Source organism: Hordeum vulgare, chromosome 1H (assembly GCF_904849725.1).
Source record: "Hordeum vulgare subsp. vulgare chromosome 1H, MorexV3_pseudomolecules_assembly, whole genome shotgun sequence".
NCBI classification, from domain to species: Eukaryota; Viridiplantae; Streptophyta; class Magnoliopsida; order Poales; family Poaceae; genus Hordeum; species Hordeum vulgare.
The window spans coordinates 129,888,783-129,906,132 of NC_058518.1; the positions used below are offsets into that span (position 1 = coordinate 129,888,783).

Below are 17,350 nucleotides of genomic sequence, written 5' to 3' on the forward strand. Positions count from 1 at the left end.
TACGTTACACTCCGGAACTTAGCACTGATCATGAATCACCTAAGTCCTAATATTCTACGAGTACACATTAAGTGTTCAACTCCAAACGGCATTCAAGCAAAAGAATAATTGTTTTCGTTGTGACTCCAACAGTCTAGAAACGATAACAGATTCGGTGCGGATCAAGCTTACCCACACCGATCTAAAAGTATGACGGCCAACAGAAGTGGCCAGAATATCTTATAGGCAAACACTCGGCATAGCGAGCATAACATCTGATTACGCGTCAGCTGGGCCGGCGTCAGGACTAGAGGACTCCACAAAAGTGTCCAAGTCAATTCCATCAGCAATGCGGGTGGCAGTCTCGAGGAACGTCTCCATGAAGTCTTCGAATTGAAGTTTCTTCGTGTTGGCGACCTTCAACGCTTTCAGCTTATCTTCCCGCACCTCCTTGCAATGGACTCGGACCAAAGACAGCGCAACATCAGCACCGCACCGCGCTGCCGATTTCTTCCAAGATTGCACTTGGTTCGGCACCTCCTCCAGTCGGCTCGTTAGGGTCTCCATCTCCTCCCATGACTCATCTTCCGGCCAAAGTTCCTTGTTAATTCGGCCGACGACTTCTCTTAGTCGACCAATGAAAGCACCTACTTTGCTAGAGCGGATTTGTGCTCGAAGCAGATCCCGTTTGGCGTCCTCACCGAGTGGAACTTTGTCCTTAACAGACCATTCCACAACCGCCGTTTCAGCTTCAGGCTCTCCGCAGAAGTCTGTCACCAACAAGCAAGCACGCAATGAAAACCGAATGTATGGCACACGATAAAGCCACTCGACAAAGCATAAGACTTACCAGCCAGACAAGTCATCATTTGTTCAGCCCAGTCGGTGACATACTTCTCTTGAGCTACGCACCTTCTGTTCAGGACGCCCATCTGATTATGCAGATCGGTCATATATTTCCTCATCATCTGCGTCTCCGTCGTCAATACCCTATTTGCCTCCCGAGCTTCTTCCAAAGACTTTTCTCGCGCTTCCAGAGCGTCCTTCATACCAGCCATGGCAAGCATTGCAGCTTCCAGTTCACCAGCATATTGATTCCTCTCAGCTCTGAGGGCCTCATAATAAGTTCCCATATCATAAGTTTTCTACAACACGAAACAAAGGGTTATCAGGAACTTTCTCAATACACACTACGTTCTTCAGACCCCTGCCGACGCAAGCAGTCAACAGCGTCTCGGGGACTACACCCAGTGGGTTCACTAAGCGTGACCCCACTGGCATGCACCTCAAGCAGGTCTGCCCTATTGAGGTGCACGTTTTCACTTACGCCTCCGAGGCTAAAGCTACTCCACCTGTGTGCAGTTTACTCTAGGGAACTCTTACCGCAAGAGTGCTCCGACTGCAGTAAGTACTTGCACTCAGAAATCTTGTCTGCGGACACGACACAAATAAACACCAAATGTATAAAGACAACTGTCGGTGCAAGCACTCGACAGAAGTCTCGGGGACTACACCCACTGGGTTCACTCGGAGTGAACCCATTGCAAACAACAGTATACGACAACACCCAGTGGGTTACAGAAGAAAAGTAAGTACTTACTAGGGTACTTACTCGGATGTCATCGCGCAGCTCCAAGCTCCGCTGATATAAAGCTGCAGCGGAGTCATAAACCCTCTTGGCCTCTCCGGCCATCAGCTCCGCCCGAACCATGGTCCCCTTGACCGCTCCCACTGCTCCTCCTGGACACACCGAATGTTGAATTCGGCGTTTGACGAACCGGGAATCGGGGGGAGATCCTGGTTCATCCCAAGGTTCGCTCCAGTAGGTTCCTCACCCGTCAGCGCCGGTTCAGTCGGCGGAGGCACTTCGTTTGGTAGAGCATCAGCGGCAGGGGCGGCGGCAGGAGGAGCAGCCTCAGGGACAGGCTCTTCGACGGGCTCCGCGGTCGGGCCAGCTCTCCCCCCTGACAAGCCGAATAACACAGTGCTTCAGAAGAAGAAAGAGATGGCGCAGTCTGCAGGAATAAAATACCCGACTCTCCCACAACGTACCTGGCTGTGATGAAATGACACTGTCCGCGTCCATGGGGTCGTCCCCTTGGCGAGCCGGCGAGGTCGCAGAAGTGGCAACCCTGTCGAGTGAAGACCATTCTACTTGTAAAACAAGAGTTCACTCGGTCAACAGAAAGGACCGAAAACTAGATTCGCTTATGTGGAGGTGACGGGGATGGCCGCCCTCATCCTCGGCAGAGCCTTCCGAGGTTTGGACCCGCTCGATTTGGGCGCCTTGGAGGACTGGCCCACAGGTTCAGCAGCTGCGTCCCTGGCTCTTTTGGTACCTTGAACACTCGGTGCAACCGGGGAAGCAGGCGGGGCACTCGGCGACACAGGGGGAACTGAAGGGACAGCAGACTCTTGCCGACGCCTATTCCGATGCTCTGGCCGCGGAGTCGGCGAGTCTGGTCTTCATCCTTTTCCTCTTCCTCGCTGTTTTCCTCCTCCGACTCTCCGTTGTCGAAGATGTATTCGTCGCTCTCCACGCTTTCCTCCTGGCTGCCTTCTTCATCTTCCTCCTCCAGTTTCCCGCTCGAGACGGGGGAGAACCAGTTGGTCCATGCCTGCAGTCGGAAACGTTAAGCATCACACGGAGATATAAATGAGTTGCTGAAATCAAGGCAGTTCAACGCACTCGGCTAATGCTACTCACCTGATTCGGTGGAGGGTTGTCCGCACCATAAGGCGCCACTCGGCGGGCCCCCTTGGGATTCTCACAGGGACCCGTGATTTGGAGCACCTTTGAGGTCACCTTCTCCTCGAGAATGCCCTCCATGTTGGTCCGAGTGGAGTCTTCAGGTCCTGCGTAGTGCCACATAGCGTGGTGGCAGGCTTGCAGGGGCTGGATTCGCCGACCGATGAAGACTTCCAGCAAGTCCATCCCAGTGACCCCCCTCCTGACAACATCCGCGAGTGCCTCAACCAAAGGTTGGATGTCTTTCTTCTCCGCTTTCGAGAGAGCGAGTTGTTCAGGTGGAGCAGGGCGGTCTAGACTGAATGGAGGCAGCCCAGTCGACGCGTTCGGACAGGCTATGTCCTGGCAGTAGAACCACGTCGACTGCCAGTTCCTAACCGACTCACTCAACTGCAGAGCAGGGTAAATACTCCGATTCTTCTTCTAAAACCCTAAACCCCCACAGAGCTGGAGGAGATGCGTCTTGTCATCCGATTGACTAAGACGTTTTATGGTTTGGGAGCGGACGGAAAAGATGTGTTTGAACAAACCCCAATGGGGAGGACAACCAATAAAGCATTCGCATAAAACGATGAAGGAAGAAAGGTGGACGATGGCATTCGGAGGGAAGTGATGGAGTTGTGCACCAAAATGATTCATGATACCCTTGAAGGAAGGGTGGGGGGCAGAGAGAAACCTCGGTGAACGTGGCTGAGGAGCAAGACGCGCTCCCCCTCCCGTGGCGCCGGCTCAACCTCGTCGTCCGCCGGCAACCTCCAAGATTTATGCACGAGCTGTCCGTGCTCTACCAGCTCCAGCAGGCCCCCCTCCGTCACTTTGGAAGGGAGAAAGTCTCCCTGGATCCATCCCGCTGGCAATGGCCGCTGCCGCCGCTGAGGAGCCGCCGCCTTGCCCTTCTTCTTCCTTGCCTCCATCTTGCTGGTCTGGCCCTTGGTCATGGCGGCGATGGCGAGCTTTCGAGAACGATGGGAAGAGAAAGGTGTATGAGCGCAAGAGGTGGCGAGGAGGATGGAGCAAGCAAGAGCAGAGGATTCGGCAAGCGTAACCGAAGGGTCTCGTCGGCCAGAGTTAAATAGAACACCGACTGGGTCGCTGGCGAGCGGGCCCGAAATCTTATCCGCCCAACCAGCCGCGGCGATATTGGCGGAAGAGTTGAAGGCGCGAGGATCGAGGAGTCAGGCGCTACTCGAGCGCGCTGACGTCGCCCCCGCTAAGCGCGCGGAACCCGAAATTTGAGATCCCAGAAAATCCGCCGCTGTCAGTTGACCGGTCGTGTCAAAAGATGCCACGAAAGCACTCGGTTCCCGACAGTCCGTTCCGCAGAACACATCCACTCGGATCATTGGCCAGGAGAGATAGAATGGATAGAGGCAAGCAACGCCCAAGCCGAACCTAGTCCAGTCGGATCTGAGCATCGAGCACTGCTTTGACGTTTCAACCCCAATCCATTCGGGGACTAATGATGGGGTCATAGTCCTAGGGTAGGGTCATAGGCCTGTCCTACATGTCCTACCCAAGGACTACCCCACGCAAGGGACAGGACCTTAAGTATGCCCGACTGTATTAAGGTGTCCCCATCATCCAGTCGGTAACGGGCCCAGAATCATCCAGTCGGAGACTAAGACTCGGAGGACACCGGACCTACCGACTGGATACACTCGGTGCGTCGTAACCTCCCTGGAGGGAAACTGTCGTACGTTTCCGGGTGCATTAACTAGCATTTATAGCATACGTTACCTGTAACGCATGCATTCAATCGCCACTACCCCACCCTTGAATCAGAATTGTTGTGGAGGGCAGCGCACTCTATATAAGCCACCCTCCCCCACTGGTAAAAGGGTTAGAAAAACATTATACTCCATATTACACTCGGTAACCAGCTCCAAGAGCACTGAGACGTAGGGCTATTACCTCCACCGTAGAGGGGCCTGAACTCATACAACCTCGCCGTAGCTAGGACTCTGCCCATCTCATTCGTACCCTACACATCTACTGTCAGGCTTATACCCACGACAACTAGTAAGAAAAGATCTCCTGCCATGGCTCCTGGTGGAGTCAAGCCTCGACCTCGTAAGAGAGTTCATGCGGACCTCCCAACTAATTCACGAGTCACAAGGTCGAAGAAAGCTATATTACAAGATGTTGAAGGCACGTTCCTCACTGTTATTATCATATCATGTCCATGTTTTTCACTACTGAATTGCTAGCCTAGTCTATTAGCTCTCATTGCATGATGAGCATACTCTCACCGGGTGACTTTTTCTAAAAAGGTGATGACCCTGCATATTGTGATGATGAAAACTGGATTGCCAATGGAGCTGATCTCATTGCCCATCATGATGAGAACAATGAGATGGCCAACGAAGCTGGTGGAAGTGCCCAACCAAATCAGCAAACCCAACCAAACAACAACTCCGAAGGCATGTTATATTCTCAAGGACAACTACATGCTTATGGTCTAATCTGAAATCATGTTTTTAGTTTTATCTTCTTGTATCTTTGCTGATTATATTGCCTTGTTGAGATATGCTCGAATCGTGTCTTTTATTCAAGCTATCTGTGCATTTGTAACAATGAGAAACACACCAACAGGGCAGATAACCTGTGCACTGCAATACCTGTTAATAACTATGAAACAATGTTCGCCATTTATTAGTACACTTGTATGCTTAGTAATTGCGGTTGAATTGTATCCATTCCTGATTTTGCCTTCTTTGTAGGTCCAAAATCTTATGAGGAGCCAAGGGAAAGGGGCCCCAATTTGGGAAAAGGCCTAGAAAGGATCACTCGACGTCGGCAGGGTAAACTGACGCTTGTCATTCCAGAAGGAAAATTAAGGCCGGAGTCACCTCTTCTTGCTGCAAAGTTTGCAACTGAATGCAATGTCATAGTCAGACACCATTTGCCTGTGTTTAAGCGATGGAAGGATTACAAGGACGAACATGGAAATGTGCGAGATGGGATCTTCAGGAACTTTATAGGCAAAGTTGGTGTAAGTACATAGTCCATGCCTTTCTCCCTTAAAAGGCTAATAACCTATCAAATTTGTGCTACTTTGTCAATTATGTGCAATCAAGATTCTTACACATGTTTTTTCATCCGACTAGAACAAGTTTCAGATGGATGCAGCTGATGTGTCAGTTAGGAAGGCTTGTACAGAAATGTTGAAAATCGCAACTCGCCAACAACGACATAGGCTCAAAAAAGAATTTTTTGATCCTCACCCACTCCATCTGGTGACAAGAACTTCTCCTGTCCCCTCAATGACTGATGAGCAGTGGAATGAGCTGGTGGAAAGCTGGAAGGATCCCAAAAAGATGGTATGTTTCTTCCTATAGACCAATCTCTCGCCTTCTACATGTTAATCTAGAAATTGTACCTTGCATGTATTCATTCTCTTGATGTAGGGTCTATCTGAAATTAATAAAAATAATCGAGCTCAAGTTAAGTTTCACCACACTACTCTACGGAGTGCACTGTAATAATCTTGTAAGTCAAACATGTGGATGTGGATGTGCATTGTGATGACAATTCTTCTTGACCATAGGCCCATGTAGTAACTGTCTATGATACTCCCTTCCCTTCATATAAATTATTTTCAGGGAGACAAATACAAAGATAAAGAACCTGATGCCCTGGATTTGTTCAAGGAGTTCCACTATAGGAAGAAAAAGAAATGCTACAGTGATATTGTGCAAGCTGCAATTGTAAGTCAGCTTTCAAAGACCAACCATCAGTTTTTACCTTTTGCACATATGCTCAATTAGATATGTTAGCTCTTCTCTATGAAAAGTATGGAACTATGTGTTGCTGATTTGTTCAGTTCACTGATTATTTCCCTATTGTTTTGTCTAGCAGCAGTTTTTGTTTGTTTGGATTTATGGATAAGCATTTGAAATATTAATATTTGGAACATGTAATAGTTGGCACAATTATGAGTGCGACAAAAAGATGCAAACATATCTATGATCAATTTCTTCGGATTTATCAACATCATCAGTTAGCATATATTTGACCTAGTGGCATGAAGTAGCTAAAGTGAATATTGTATTTATAATTGGACAAACTGAAAATAATAGTATTGATGTAGATATAAATCTTAGTTTTTAAAGAAGAGTGAATATGGACTGGGCGTCCATGTATATGGAGTGGGCGTCTACAAAATCAATCTAGGTACTATGCCAGGACCAGTGTAACTATTGAATTGAAAAAGAACAACATGTTACTGAAGCCTGTTGAAAATAATTTTCTGATCTGAACCCGCAAATAAAAAACATGAAGGGCACGCGATTTGACATACTGCAGTGTTTTTTTTCTTTTGAACTTAAAACCTGATTACTCTTTTTTCTATATAATATGAGGATGCTTTAACTCATCGTCTCTCTTTTCCTATATAATATATGTGGTGTCTTTATATAATCCTGACATCTAATACATCTTGACTATTCAATTACATGGGCATCTTTTTTCCCTTATACTTCAGAAAAGGGAGAACACACATGATTATTCATGTGTATCATTTTTTATATTTTTATTAAAATACAGAGAAAGCACTTCATATTTTGGAACTTGGGTGTGTGTGATGATGGAATTTTAAAAAAATCACGATGGCCCTTTTCTTATGGCCCGAGGGCTCTTTGTGTACAGATCTCCTTTCTTAAATATTATAAAGTAGCTAGGTCTTTATTTTCTGTATGTACACGTTCAATTCTATACGTACTTCGTGTCTATATAAGTCAGGAACTTCTAATATATAGATCTTGACCATTGGATCTCATGGTTTAATTAATCTTGATGATGTGGATTGACGTAATCTTTTTTCTTTTTATTTCATAAAGGGAAATCACACGTGATTATTTGTACGTATCATTTTATTTTTTATTTTTCAAGAGAAAAGGAGAAGGCACGTCATATTTTGGGACCTCGACATGTGTGATATTGCATTCAAAAAAATCATGATGCCTCTTTCCTTATAGCATGCATACTCGTTTTAAAGATGTTTTTCCTTTATATATTACGACAATGTCTCTCTTTTTTGTACGTGTGTGATGATGGGGTTTTTTTAAATCAGAATGGCTCTTTCCAATTAGCATTAGGACTCTTCTTTCACGTGATCTCCTTTTCTATATTATAAAGTAGTTGTGTCTCACGATGGCTCTTTCCTTTAGCGTGAGGACTTTTTTTATGTGTTGTCCTGTTTTCTATTGTAATGTAGTTGTGTCTCTCTTTTTGTACGTTTTGGTTTAATTCTTTATGTACATCATGTGTTTATATATGTTGGAAATATGCCCTAGAGGCAATAATAAATTAGTTATTATTATATTTCTTAGTTCATGATAATCGTTTATTATCCATGCTATAATTGTATTGATTGGAAACACAATACTTGTGTGGATACATAGACAAAACACTGTCCCTAGTAAGCCTCTAGTTGACTAGCTCGTTGATCAAAGATGGTCAAGGTTTCCTGGCCATAGGCAAGTGTTGTCACTTGATAACGGGATCACATCATTAGGAGAATCATGTGATGGACTAGACCCAAACTAATAGACGTAGCATGTTGATCGTGTCATTTTGTTGCTACTGTTTTCTGCGTGTCAAGTATTTGTTCCTATGACCATGAGATCATATAACTCACGGACACCGGAGGAATGCTTTGTGTGTATCAAACGTCACAACGTAACTGGGTGACTATAAAGATGCTCTACAGGTATCTCCGAAGGTGTTAGTTGAGTTAGTATAGATCGAGACTGGGATTTGTCACTCCGTGTGATGGAGAGGTATCTCGGGGCCCACTCGGTAATACAACATCACACACAAGCCTTGCAAGCAATGTAACTTAATGTAAGTTGCGGGATCTTGTATTACGGAACGAGTAAAGAGACTTGCCGGTAAACGAGATTGAAATAGGTATGCGGATACTAACGATCGAATCTCGGGCAAGTAACATACCGAAGGACAAAGGGAATGACATACGGGATTATATGAATCCTTGGCACTGAGGTTCAAACGATAAGATCTTCGTAGAATATGTAGGATCCAATATGGGCATCCAGGTCCCGCTATTGGATATTGACCGAGGAGTCTCTCGGGTCATGTCTACATAGTTCTCGAACCCGCAGGGTCTGCACACTTAAGGTTCGACGTTGTTTTATGCGTATTTGAGTTATATGGTTGGTTACCGAATGTTGTTCGGAGTCCCGGATGAGATCACGGACGTCACGAGGGTTTCCGGAATGGTCCGGAAACGAAGATTGATATATAGGATGACCTCATTTGGTTACCGGAAGGTTTTCGTGCATTACCGGAAAAGTTTCGGGCTTATCGGTAGTGTACCGGGAGTGCCGGGAGGGGTGCCGGGGACCATCGGGAGGGGTGTCACGCCCCAAGGGGTGTCATGGGCTATGGGAAGAGATAAACCAGCCCCTAGTGGGCTGGAATAAGTTCCCACTAAGGCCCATAAGGTTTGAGAAGGAAAAAACACAAGGTGGAAAGAGTTTCCAAGTGGGAAGGTGGAATCCTACTCCAAGTAGGATTGGAGTAGGACTCCTCCACCTCCAATTTCGGCCAAACCTTTAGGTTTTGAGGCTGCCTCCTCCCCTCCCTCCCACCTATATATACGGAGGTTTTAGGGCTGATTTGAGACGACTTTCTCACGGCTGCCCGACCACATACCTCCATAGTTTTTCCTCTAGATCGCGTTTCTGCGGAGCTCGGGCGGAGCCCTGCTGAGACAAGATCATCACCAACCTCCGGAGCGCCGTCACGCTGCCGGAGAACTCTTCTACCTCTCCGTCTCTCTTGCTGGATCAAGAAGGCCGAGATCATCGTCGAGTTGTACGTGTGCTGAACGCGGAGGTGCCGTCCGTTCAGTACTAGATCGTGGGACTGATCGCGGGATTGTTCGCGGGGCGGATCGAGGGACGTGAGGACGTTCCACTACATCAACCGCGTTCACTAACGCTTCTGCTGTACGATCTACAAGGGTACGTAGATCACTCATCCCCTCTCGTAGATGGACATCACCATGATAGGTCTTCGTGCGCGTAGGAAAATTTTTGTTTCCCTTGCGACGTTCCCCAAACAGTGGCATCATGAGCTAGGTTCATGCGTAGATGTCTTCTCGAGTAGAACACAAAAGTTTTTGTGGGCGGTGATGTGCGTTTTGCTGCCCTCCTTAGTCTTTTCTTGATTCCGCGGTATTGTTGGATTGAAGCGGCTTGGACCGACATTACTCGTACGCTTACGAGAGACTGGTTTCATCGTTACGAGTAACCCCCTTTGCTCAAAGATGACTGGCAAGTGACTGTTTCTCCAACTTTAGTTGAATCGGATTTGACCGAGGAGGTCCTTGGATGAGGTTAAATAGCAACTCATATATCTCCGTTGTGGTGTTTGCGTAAGTAAGATGCGATCCCACTAGATACCCTCGGTCACCACGTAAAACATGCAACAACAAAATTAGAGGACGTCTAACTTGTTTTTGCAGGGTATGATTGTGATGTGATATGGCCAACGATGTGATGCAATATATTGGATGTATGAGATGATCATGTTGTAATAGAAATATCGACTTGCACGTCGATGGTACGGCAACCGGCAGGAGCCATAGGGTTGTCTTTATACTAACGTTTGTGCTTGCAGATGCGTTTACTATTTTGCTAGGATGTAGCTTTAGTAGTAATAGCATAAGTAGCACGACAACCCCGATGGCAACACGTTGATGGATGATCATGGTGTGGCGCCGGTGACAAGAAGATCGTGCCGGTGCTTTGGTGATGGAGATCAAGAAGCACGTGATGATGGCCATATCATGTCACTTATGAATTGCATGTGATGTTAATCCTTTTATGCACCTTATTTTGCTTAGAACGACGGTAGCATTATGAGGTGATCTCTCACTAAAATTTCAAGACGAAATTGTGTTCTCCCCGACTGTGCACCGTTGCGACAGTTCTTCGTTTCGAGACAACACGTGATGATCGGGTGTGATAGACTCAACGTTCACATACAACGGGTGCAAAACAGTTGCACACGCGGAACACTCGGGTTAAGCTTGACGAGCCTAGCATGTGCAGACATGGCCTCGGAACACATGAGACCGAAAGGTCGAGCATGAATCGTATAGTTGATATGATTAGCATAGGGATGCTTACCACTGAAACTATTCTCGACTCACGTGATGATCGGACTTGAGATAGCGAATTTGGATCATGTACCACTCAAATGACTAGAGAGATGTACTTTTTGAGTGGGAGTTCTTAAGTAATATGATTAATTGAACTAATTGTCATGAACATAGTCTAATGGTCTTTGCGAATTACGATGTAGCTTGCGCTATAGCTCTACTGTTTTTATATGTTCCTAGAGAAAATTTAGTTGAAAATTGATAGTAGCAACCTTTGCAGACTGAGTGTGTAAAACCGAGGATTGTCCTCGTTGCTGCACAGAAGGCTTATGTCCTTAATGCACCACTCGGTGTGCTGCACCTCGAGCGTCGTCTGTGGATGCTGTGAACATCCGACATACACGTTTCTGATGACTACACGATAGTTCAGTACAAAATACTTGATGGCTTAGAAGCAAGGCGCCGAAAACGTTGTAAAAACGTCACGGAACATAAGTGATGTTCCAAAGAGATGAAATTGTGATTTCATGCTTGTGCCCTTGTTAAGAGGTACGAGACCTCCAACAAAATTCTTTGACCACAAAGTAAAGGAGAAAAGCTCAATCGTTGAGCGTGTGCTCAGATTGTCTGAGTACGACAATCACTTGAATCAAGTGGGAGCTAATCTTCCAGATGAGATAGTGATGGTTCTCCAAAAGTCACTGCCACCAAGCTTTGAGAGCTTCGTGATGAACTATAACATATCAAGGATAGATACAATGATCTTTGAGAGATCCGCGACGTTTGACACTGCGAAAGTAGAAATCAAGAAGGAGCATCAATAGTTGATGGTTTGAAAAACCACTAAGTTTCAAGAAAGGCGAGGGCTAGAAGGGATACTTCGTGAAACGGCAAAACAGTTGCTGCACTAATGAAGAGACCCAAGATTAAACCCAAACCCGAGACTAAGTGCTTCTGTAATAAGGGGAACAGTCACTGAGGCGGAGCAACTCTAGATACTTGGTAGATAAGAAGGCTGGCAAAAGTCGAGAGAAGTATATTTGATATACATAATGTTGATGTGTACTTTACTAGTACTCCTAGTAGCACGAGGGTATTGGATACTGGTTCGGTTGCTAAGTGATTAGTAACGCGAAATGAAAGCTACGGCATAAACGGAGACTAGCTAAAGGCGAGGTGACGATACGTGTTGGAAGTGTTTCCAAGGTTGATATGATCAAACGTCACACGCCCCCTTTACCATCGGGATTGGTGTTGAACCTAAATAATTGTTATTTGGTGCTTGCGTTAAGCATGAACATGATTGGATCGTGTTTATTGCAATACGATTATTCATTCAAAAGGAATAATGGTTACTCTATTTGCTTTAATAATCACCTTCAATGGTTTATTGAATCTCGATTGTAGTGTTACACATTGGTGCCAAAAGATACGAGTTAAATGATGATAGTACCACTTACTTGTGGCACTGCCGCTTGAGTCATGTTAGTATAAATTGCATGAAGAGGCTCCATGCTGATGGATCTTTACTCACCTGATTTCGAATCACTAGTGACATGCAAATCATACCACATGAGCAAGGCCTTGTTTTCATTGAGATGAAACAAGATAGTAACTTGTTGGAAGTGATACATTTTGATGTATGCAGTCCAGTGAGTGTTGAGGCACGCAGTGGATATCATTATGTTCTTACTTCACTGACGACTTGAGTAGATACAGGAGTATTTACTTAATAAATCACAAGTCTGAAATATTGAAAAGTTCAATTCTGTTTCAGAGTGAAGTTCATCGTAACAAGAGGATGAACTGTCTACGATATGATCATAGAAATGAATATCTGAGTTACGAGTTTTTGGTACACAGTTAAGACAATGTGGAAATTGTTTCACAGTTCATGCCACCTGGAACATCATGGTGTGATGATGTGTCTGAACGTCATAGCCACGCACTATTTAGTATGGTGCATGCTGGGATGTCTCTTATCGAATTACCACTATCGTTTATGGGTTATGCATTAGAGACAACCACATTCACTTTAAATGGGGCACCGCGTATTTCCGTTGAGATGACACAGTATAGACTGAGGTTTAGAGAAATCTAAACTGTCGTTTCTTGAAAGTTTGGGGCTTCGAAACTTATGTGAAAAAGTTTCAGTCTGATAAGCTCGAACCCAAAGCGGATAAATGCATCTTCACAGGATATCCAAAACAGTTGGGTACATCTCCTATCTCAGATCCGAAAGCAAAGTGTTTGTTTCTAGAAACGGATCCTTTCTCGAGAAAAGGTTTCTCTCGAAAGAATTGAGTGGGAGGGTAGTAGAACTTGATGAGGTTATTGAACAATCACTTCAACCAGTGTGTAGCAGGGCGTAGGAAGTTGTTCCTGTGGCGCCTACACCAATTGAAGTGGAAGCTGATGATGGTGATCATTAAGCTTCGAATCAAGTTACTACAAACCTCGTAGGTCGACAAGGTCGCGTACTGCTGCAGAGTAGTACGGTAACCCTGTCTTGGAGGTCATGTTGTTGAGCAACAGTGAACCTACGAGTTATGGAGAAAGCGATGGTGGGCCCAGATTCCGACAAATGGCTGGAAGCCATAAAATCCGAGAGAGGATCCATGTGTGAAAACAAAGTGTAGACTTTGGTAGAACTACTTGATGGTCATGGGACTATTGGGTAAAATGGATCTTTAAAAGAAGACAGACGATGATGGTGATAAGTCACTATTAAGAAAAGCTCGACTTGTCGCAAAGATGTTTTCGACAAGATCAAACAGTTGACTATGATGAGTCTTTCTCACTCGTAGCGATGCTAAAGGTCTGTTAGAATTATGTTAGTAGTTGCTGCATTATTTATGAAATATTGCACGTAGGATGTCAAAACATTGTTTCCTCGACGGTTTCCTTGAGCAAACATTGTATGTGATACAACCAGAAGGTTTTGTCGATCCTAAAGATACTAGCAAGTATGCAAGCTCCAGTGATCCTTCAATGGACTGGTGCAAGCATCTCGGAGTTGGAATAAGCACTTTGATGAGATGATCAAAGATTTTGGGTGTGTACAAGGTTTATGAGAAACTTGTATTTCCAAAGAAGTGAGTGGGAGCACTATAGAATTTCTGATAGGTATATGTGGTTGACATATTGTGGATCAGAAGTAATGTAGAATTTCTGTAGAGCATACAAGGTTGTTTGAAAGAAGTTTTCAAAGGAGTACCTGGATTATGCTACTTGAAGGTTGAGCATCAAAGATCTATGGAGATAGATCGAAAGCGCTTAATAGAAGTTTCAACAAGATGCATGCCTTGACAAGTTTTTGAAAGAGTTCAAAATAGACCAGCAAAGAAGGAGTTCTTGGTTGCGTTGTGAGGTGTGAATTTGAGTAAGACTCAAAACTCGACCCCGGCAGAATAAAGAGAATAGACGAAGGTCGTCTTCTATGCCTTAGCCGTAGAATCTAAAGTATGCCATGCTGTGTACCGCACCTGATGTGTGCCTTGACTCAAAGTATGTTGAGAGGTACAGAGAGTGATCCATGATTGAATCACTAGCAGCGGTCAAAATTTATCCTTAGTAACTAATGGACTAAGGAATTTTTCTCGATTATGGAGGTGGTTAAAGAGTTCGTCGTAAAGGGTTACGTCGATGCAAGCTTTGACACTAATCCGAATAACTATGAGTAGTGAAACGGATTCGTATAGTAGAGTAGATATTCTGAGTATTTCCGAATAGCACATAGTAGCAGCATCTATAAGATGACATAAAGATTTGTAAAGAACACACGGATCTGAAAGTTTCAGAACCGTTGACTAAAACCTCTCTCACGAGCAAGACGTGATCAGACCCCAGAACTATATGGGTGTTGGATTCATTGAAATCACATGGTGATGTGAACTAGATTATTGACTCTAGTGCAAGTGGGAGACTGTTGGAAATATGCCCTAGAGGCAATAATAAATTAGTTATTATTATATTTCTTAGTTCATGATAATCGTTTATTATCCATGCTATAATTGTATTGATTGGAAACACAATACTTGTGTGGATACATAGACAAAACACTGTCCCTAGTAAGCCTCTAGTTGACTAGCTCGTTGATCAAAGATGGTCAAGGTTTCCTGGCCATAGGCAAGTGTTGTCACTTGATAACGGGATCACATCATTAGGAGAATCATGTGATGGACTAGACCCAAACTAATAGACGTAGCATGTTGATCGTGTCATTTTCTTGCTACTGTTTTCTGCGTGTCAAGTATTTGTTCCTATGACCATGAGATCATATAACTCACGGACACCGGAGGAATGCTTTGTGTGTATCAAACGTCACAACGTAACTGGGTGACTATAAAGATGCTCTACAGGTATCTCCGAAGGTGTTCGTTGAGTTAGTATAGATCGAGACTGGGATTTGTCACTCCGTGTGACGGAGAGGTATCTCGGGGCCCACTCGGTAATACAACATCACACACAAGCCTTGCAAGCAATGTAACTTAATGTAAGTTGCGGGATCTTGTATTACGGAACGAGTAAAGAGACTTGCCGGTAAACGAGATTGAAATAGGTATGCGGATACTAACGATCGAATCTCGGGCAAGTAACATACCGAAGGACAAAGGGAATGACATACGGGATTATATGAATCCTTGGCACTGAGGTTCAAACGATAAGATCTTCGTAGAATATGTAGGATCCAATATGGGCATCCAGGTCCCGCTATTGGATATTGACCGAGGAGTCTCTCGGGTCATGTCTACATAGTTCTCGAACCCGCAGGGTCTGCACACTTAAGGTTCGACGTTGTTTTATGCGTATTTGAGTTATATGGTTGGTTACCGAATGTTGTTCGGAGTCCCAGATGAGATCACGGACGTCACGAGGGTTTCCGGAATGGTCCGGAAACGAAGATTGATATATAGGATGACCTCATTTGGTTACCGGAAGGTTTTCGTGCATTACCGGAAAAGTTTCGGGCTTATCGGTAGTGTACCGGGAGTGCCGGGAGGGGTGCCGGGGACCATCGGGAGGGGTGTCACGCCCCAAGGGGTCTCATGGGCTATGGGAAGAGATAAACCAGCCCCTAGTGGGCTGGAATAAGTTCCCACTAAGGCCCATAAGGTTTGAGAAGGAAAAACACAAGGTGGAAAGAGTTTCCAAGTGGGAAGGTGGAATCCTACTCCAAGTAGGATTGGAGTAGGACTCCTCCACCTCCAATTTCGGCCAAACCTTTAGGTTTTGAGGCTGCCTCCTCCCCTCCCTCCCACCTATATATACGGAGGTTTTAGGGCTGATTTGAGACGACTTTCTCACGGCTGCCCGACCACATACCTCCATAGTTTTTCCTCTAGATCGCGTTTCTGCGGAGCTCGGGCGGAGCCCTGCTGAGACAAGATCATCACCAACCTCCGGAGCGCCGTCACGCTGCCGGAGAACTCTTCTACCTCTCCGTCTCTCTTGCTGGATCAAGAAGGCCGAGATCATCGTCGAGTTGTACGTGTGCTGAACGCGGAGGTGCCGTCCGTTCAGTACTAGATCGTGGGACTGGTCGCGGGATTGTTCGCGGGGCGGATCGAGGGACGTGAGGACGTTCCACTACATCAACCGCGTTCACTAACGCTTCTGCTGTACAATCTACAAGGGTACGTAGATCACTCATCCCCTCTCGTAGATGGACATCACCATGATAGGTCTTCGTGCGCGTAGGAAAATTTTTGTTTCCCTTGCGACGTTCCCCAAACAATATAAGTCAGGGACTTCTAACATATCTTAATCATTAAATTACGTTATCTCTTTTTCGTATAAGAAAATAGTGAAATACTGAGAATTATCCGTGTTCTAAATGCATTGGTTGACTGGTTTTGGATCTACTATGAGTGGTGGAGCAGATTCACCAACAGAACTAACACTTTGTTGAGATGACTCTCTTATCACAAATTTCTAGTTGTAAAGTACTTCTCTACTTGTGCTTAAGCTGTCTTATAACCGTGTTTGTTACTTGCATTGCTAGACTGAGATGGAAAACAAGACCTCTCAACCTACAGAAGATGATCCTCAATCTAAGTCTGCAACCGAGGCTGTAGCTGAAGTGCTTGCTAAGCACACTAAGAAGCCAAGGTTTCTTCAACATGTGGGGATCCACCACGTCCATGCGAGATCCAGTGCTAGCAATTGTGAAGCGGAATTGGCTGCGGAGAATAGGAATCTTGAACTTCAGGAACGTGTTGACACCTTGACCAAGTTGCTGAAGGAATCCGAAGAAGCAAGGATTAGGCAAGCCGAGGACAACATGAAGAGAGATGAGGAGAACAGGAAGAAGCAAGCTGAGATGGACAAAAAACTAGACTTTTTGCTAAGTCACATGCAACCAAGATCAGCTCAAGAGTAAGTTGCTTAGTCCAAACAAAAAAATGGTGGAAGCAATGTGAATGTGATATATTGCTGGAACCTACCTTCAAACTTTATTTTGTGAGGCTTTTGTTGTGCAAACTGCACACTAG

At 45.2% G+C, this 17,350-nt stretch overlaps 1 pseudogene; it reads left to right on the plus strand.

Annotated features, from left to right (window-relative positions):
• Window positions 1-2,206: 2,206 nt before the first annotated feature.
• LOC123397569 lies at window positions 2,207-17,350 on the plus strand (annotated as a pseudogene).